The sequence below is a fragment of the Lipotes vexillifer genome, unplaced genomic scaffold (assembly GCF_000442215.2).
Source record: "Lipotes vexillifer unplaced genomic scaffold, Lipotes_vexillifer_v1.1 scaffold39, whole genome shotgun sequence".
In the NCBI taxonomy this organism is placed as follows: domain Eukaryota; kingdom Metazoa; phylum Chordata; class Mammalia; order Artiodactyla; family Lipotidae; genus Lipotes; species Lipotes vexillifer.
Genome location: NW_006787038.1, coordinates 3,240,442 through 3,246,529, shown reverse-complemented (window position 1 = coordinate 3,246,529; position 6,088 = coordinate 3,240,442). Strand labels below are relative to the sequence as shown.

The 6,088-nt window shown below is 48.2% G+C and overlaps 1 protein-coding gene across 2 annotated transcripts in view; it reads right to left on the bottom strand.

Moving 5' to 3' along the window:
• The window catches only part of ESRRB (estrogen related receptor beta), a 103,786-nt gene that overhangs the window by 69,195 nt on the left and 28,503 nt on the right, over positions 1–6,088 (bottom strand). The window contains exon 1 of one of the 2 annotated variants that reach the window (XM_007459761.1): positions 3,520–3,550. The exons of the other annotated variant lie outside the window; for it this stretch is intronic. The gene's annotated coding sequence lies outside the window, so the exon portion shown is untranslated. Of the gene's footprint in view, positions 1–3,519; positions 3,551–6,088 lie in introns of those variants that run through there. 2 annotated transcript variants of the gene reach the window in all.

Sequence of the window (6,088 nt, the reverse complement as noted above, 5' to 3'; positions counted from 1 at the left end):
GTGTGTCCGGAGCCTGTGCTCCGCAACGGGAGAGGCCACAGCAGTGAGAGGCCCTCGTACCACCAAAAAAAAAAAAAAAAAAAAAAAAAAAACAACCTCTATTATGTAAACAGAATTATAATTTAAATAATATTAGCTATTAAGTAATAGTAAATAACAGTATAATAATATAAGAACAGTACTATTCTTATATTTTGGTTGGGGTAACTTGTACAGAGTAGTTGAGTAATATATGAAAGGTTACCTAGCTAGTATTACTAATAATTGCTAATATTTATTGAGACATTACCATGGGCCAGGTGCCATGCCATCATACCATTCAGACCTCCCAAGAACCTTATGAGGTTGGCACCAGTACCATCTGTAGTAAGCTGGGCGCTGACCCTAGGTTCTGAAGCCACACTTATTTTACAGCACACACTGCCACTTGCACACATTTCTTCCCTCCTCCACACACACACAAGTGCCTGGTAGGGAAGGGGACAGAAGGAGGCCGCCCACCATATCCTGATAAAACAGACAAGGATTCACTCAAGGCCCTCTCATGAGGGCTGTCGAATTGAAGGAATCTCCCACCAAGATGCCCTTGCAAGTTTCCATCCTGTTTTGAAGATTCTTGAGTAAAAGTGGACAAAATGACAGCACACGAGTGGGCTCAAGAAAAGAGTTGGAGAAATAAAAATCCAAGGGTTTAGCTTTAAGCAGTCCCCTCTCTTTTCAGGACTGGCACATGATTCCATGAAAAGACTCCAGGATTTAAAGCCAGACCATTGACAATTTGGATCCTGGCCCTGCCACTCACCAACTGGCATTTTACCAGTCTGAGCCTCAATTTCTCCATCTGTGAAATGAGACACCCAGCCTCCCTTGCAGGTTTGTTGGAGGCATTAAGAAAGCTCTGTATGCCCATGGAAAATCTGAGAAAACATATAAGATTCATAGAAAACTTGGTAACAGTGGTTACTTTGGGAAGGCTGTCTGTGGAACCAAGGATTATGGGAGAAAGAATAACTTACCAGTCATTGCCTATACTCTCAAACGCTTTGACTTTTTTGGTTATACATGTGAATATTACTTTAAAAAAAATTTGTAAAATGAAAAAAAGAAACATAGAGGGGCTTAATAACTTGGCAAGCAATGCAAGTCCCTTTAAAAGTTTGCTTCATTCTCCTGGACTGGCTAAAACCATCAAAAATGCACACCCTTGGCAATCTTGGGTACAGCTACACCCAGGACCTGCGCAGAAAGCACCTCTTTCATTTCCTCAGCCTTCCCACCATCTCCCTGCCTCGTCCCCCCCAAACCCTCTCCCCAAAGGAGCCCCCTCAGCTTGTTTGGCTAATGTATTCGCAAACCAAATTAGGGGCCCTGGCTCCCAGGGAGGTCCCCAAGCCAGTTGCTAGATGCAGGGAATTAGATACCATCTAGTGCTCAAATCCGATTAGGTCCCCCCCACTCCCACCCCACATGCAAAAGCCCACTTTCTAATCAATTTTACAAAGGGCCCTCTGCAGATATACACTAATGGTATTGAGCTGAGATCTTTAAACCAAGTCTGCAAGAAGTCTGCAGAGATAAAATGTACACACTGTATGAAGGAGGAGGTCTGTCGCCACAGTGTCCTGCCCCTCAAAGAGAGGGGAAGGGCTGCAGGGGGATTGTCCGCTGCAGACAAATGCCATCCCTGCTCTAGGGATACCAGCCTCAACTCTCTTTCTCCTCCCAGACTGAACCCTCACCCCAACTCCTTCCCCTTAAGGTTCCTTTTCACTTAACCTTTACACACTAGAGGCCCAACAAGTGATCCAGAGACTGGTATGTTATTCCCCCTCTCCTAATTCTTGGTCCCCTAACAGCCTCCCCACAGTAACCCCTGCTACCAAGTTTTTTTGTGAATCTTGTATCGTTTCACAGATTTTCCATGCGCATTCATGCGTAGCTTTCTTAATCCCTCCAGGAAACCTGCAAGAGAAGCCTGGGTATCCCACTTTACAGATGGAGAAATCGAGGCTCAGATTAAGTACCACTTGGTGAGTGGTTTAACACCTGGCTCTACCACTTACTACCTGCATGGCCTGGAGCATTAACTTAACCTCTCTGGGCCTCGGGCTATGCAACTGTATAATGGGAGTGATAGCGATCTCCAAGAGTTAAAGAGATTGCTATCACTCCCATTATACAGTGGCATCGCCTGAGGGTTAAGAGCATGTGTAAGAACATTGCCTGGTTGGGACTCAGTGTTTAATAAAAGTTAGCTCTTACTTCTCTCCTCTACACTGTCACTCACACCAAATTTCTTGGCACTCCCCGAATATTTTATGACTGTCACACCTTTGTCTGGAATGCCTTTTCCCTTGTCCTTAGAGAAGAAGCCTTCCCTTGCGCCATTCTCACTCCCTCCTCAATGTTCCCCTGCACCTCTCTCTTCAACAGAGATTTACTGGGTGTCTGCTGCGTGTAGCACTGTGCATTCAATGGCTGCTTGCTGCTCTGTAAGTGCTTGTGCCTTGGGGCATCATTTATTGGTTAAGTTCCTTGAGGACAGGGACTCTTATTCATCTTGGTGTCCTCATAGAAGATGCCTAATACATTTTTGTGGAATGAACAAAAGAATGAGTCAGTGGGCCTTCCTTGGTGGCGCAGTGGTTAAGAATCCGCCTGCCAATGCAGGGGACACCGGTTCGAGCCCTGGTCTGGGAAGACCCCACATGTCGCAGAGCAGCTAAGCCCGTGCGCCACAACTACTGAGCCCGCGTGCCACAGCTACTGAGCCCGCGTGCCTAGAGCCCATGCTCCACAACAAGAGAAACCACCGCAATGAGAAGCCCGCGCACCGCGACGAAGAGTAGCCCCCGCTCGCCCCAACTATTGAAAGCCCATGCACAGTAACAAAGACACAATGCAGCCAAAAATAAAAATAAATAAAATAAATAAATTTATTTTAAAAAAAAAGAATGAATCAATGAGTGAGGCCAGAGCTCTGGCAACTGCCACCTGCACTCTTTTTGGGCCAAGTCTTGATGGCCCCTCAAACCGGCCTCATGACTCGGGGGTCCCAAGTCTGCTCTGCAGATGTGAGTAACTGTGGCCAGATACGCTGTCCTCGAAGATTACTGGTGCATTTGTGACCTGCACACCATGTGCTGCCTGGTGTCTGTCAGAGGGCTGGGCAGCCAGGACCCACAGTCCAGTGTCAATAGTCACCCAGCCAGGGGCTGCACCAGAGGAATTCACGGGCCCTTTGCACAAGCAGATCAGGCTGGGAGGATCTGTCCTGCTTCAGAGAAGCAGCCAATCAGCTGCCTCCATCCACACTGGGCTCATTAGCTTTGGGCTGTTCAGCTTCCAATGCCAGCACTTCTGTGCCCCGTGCCAAGGTCATCAGGCAGTAACCGGTTACCTCTGACCTCCTGGGGGCACCCAGACCTGCTCCTCCAAGACAGTTCAGCCCCTATCAATGTTCAGGCTGAGTGTGAATCAGGCCCAGTGGCCTGGCTGGCCCCGCAGGACCTGGTGTGCGCCCTGAGCTGCCTGTGTGGTTGGCAGCTCCCAAATCCTCTGGTCTAAAAAGAAGAAACAGGCAAACTAGAACTCCAGCACCCAGGGGTACCAAGCCAGAGTCACGGTTCTCAGTGCAGGCTCCTGGCACCTTCAGAGGGGCAGCCCCATTCCCGCCTGCCACCAACTTTGGAACCATGGGCTCTGGGGTCACACTGCATTCCAGCTTGAGACAGCCCAGGGGCTCTGGGTTCTTGTCTTGATCTGCGAAATGAAGCGAAAGTTACAACCAGTGCTCGGTGAGGGCTTCTCTCAGTGTGGTCTGGTCACCAGCAGCGTCAGTATCACCCAGAAAGTTTGTTCAATTCAGATGCCTGGGCTCTGCCCCAGACCCATGGAATCAGAACCTTTGGGTGTGAGGCTTCAACACGTTCTCCAAGTGACTGTTACCAAGACACAAGTTTGAGAACTGCTGTCCTGTGAGCCACGTAGTGAACACCTGGAAAGCCCTCTGCAAACAGAAAATGTGCTCTGACTCCTGGGGCCCCTGGCACATTAGTTTATCATTTGAAGAGTGCATCTCTTCTCACCTGATTCTCCTAACAGCCACTGGAGGCAGGCAGACAAAGATCATTCATTCGCTCATTTATGGAGCCAACAAGTATTTACCATGTGGAGTTACTAGGTGCCAGACCCTGTCCAAGGAGCTGGAGACGCCGCCATGAACAAAACACAGTCCCACTCAGGAAAAGGGTCCAGACAGACCACACGCAAGTAAATAAACTAATGCACAACAATGGACACTCCCTACTCCCTTGTCCTGATTTATTTGTCTTCATAGTATTAATGGCTTCTTAACACTGCATCATATACTGGAGAAAGATGAGGTACCATTTTAACTAAGATGACATTTGAGTAGGGTCTTGACTGAAGAGAGGGAGGGAGTTAAATGGCTGTCTGGAAGGTTGGAGGAAAAGCACCCCAGACAACAGAACAAGGCTTCAATGCCTTTTTACAGATGAGATCAACTCACAATCAGAGAAGACTCCAGAACACAGCCCTGACTCTTAGCCCTAGCTCCACCCCAGTTGGCTCTCAGAGACCCTGGGCTTCTCCAGCCATCACCTTCCCCTTCCCCACCTCCCCCTCCTGCCCCCTCCCTACCCTGTAACTCCCAAGGGTGGAACAGGGTCGGTTTGTCCACTCAGCTCTGTATACACAGAGCCTCTGGCCTGTGAATTTTTTCAAAGACCTTCATATGTTTGAAATATGCAAAATATTATTAATCCCCAAATACGAAAAGGAAAAAAATGCAAAATCAAAACATTTTTGATGTCAATTTGCCTCGTTAATGATTTATTCATAAACATTTCATCACATCTGAAAATAATCGGTAGGTTAGACTTCTTTCTTTTTTGTAAGAATATCTGAGTTGACTTAATGATTTCCAAGAAATCAGAGTCTATTGTAAATTCAATGAGTTATTTGCATCCCTGAAATTCCAAATGTTTTTCAACCTTTCCAAGTAATTTTCACAATAAAAATTATATTAATGAGGCATTTAATATGGATGCTTTGATATGGATTTGTGAAGATCTTAAACAGCCTTGGCTGGGAGCGTGCAAGGCTCTGTGCTAAGCTGTGAGAGCAGCAGGGGCAATGGCTCCAAACCAGGCTCAGTGCCCAGCTCCCCAGGATCAGGGCTCCCGGAGCTTGGGCAGAAAGTGGCAATGCAGCCCAAGGGCCAGCGCTGTAGACAGAATGAAGGGCCTGCCCAGCAAGAGGTAGTCTGTGAGGCAGGGCACAGCCATTCTGTCCCACTCTAACTACGCCCAGGCGTAGCAAGGCCAACCTCTGCCTCTGCAGGGGTCCATCCAACACAGGAGAAGGGCCTGGCTTCCTGGGTAGCTGCTCTCCCAGGCAGGTAGTGAGCACAGGGTGGAATAAGATGCAAGCCCAGGAGAGAGGAAATCAGAGTGGGAGGAGTCGCTGCCGAGGTCCCACAGCGACACGTCAAAGGCGGAGGGAAGGCTTGGCAGAGAAGGAGAGTTAAATTAACCTTGGTTTACCAACCTGAGCAAAGCAGGCCCTTGGAGATTCTGGGCTTTGTCCACTTCCCTCTCCCCTCTGGGATCTGTCTGCTGAAGTTCACAGAGCCTCACCCCCAGGTTCACTAGGAAAAACTGCCGGGAAGACTCTACCCTCTTCTGATCATGCCCATAAACTCAGCACCCAAGCTCCCAAAACGCCTCAGAAGGAAACTTAGAAGGCAGTTCATCCCACCCTCTGGGCCGTCTTCAAAAAGGTATTAATATTCAAAAAAATATTGGTCTGATTACTACTACACTCATTTATCATCTCTGGGTTAGTGACCAACTTGGCCAACAAACCAGCTCATATGCTTGGTTCCAAATGACTTTTGTCTCTTAGAAAAAAAGGTAAAAATCGTCATTAAGGATCATCAAGAGGCTGGGCTGAAGCCAGAGATGACTCTGAGCACCAGGGACCTGGAGGGGAAACTGAGCAAGAGGAAGGGGGAAGAGGAGACGAGGGAGGGGGAGGAGGAGTAGGGGGAGGGAAGGGGAGATGA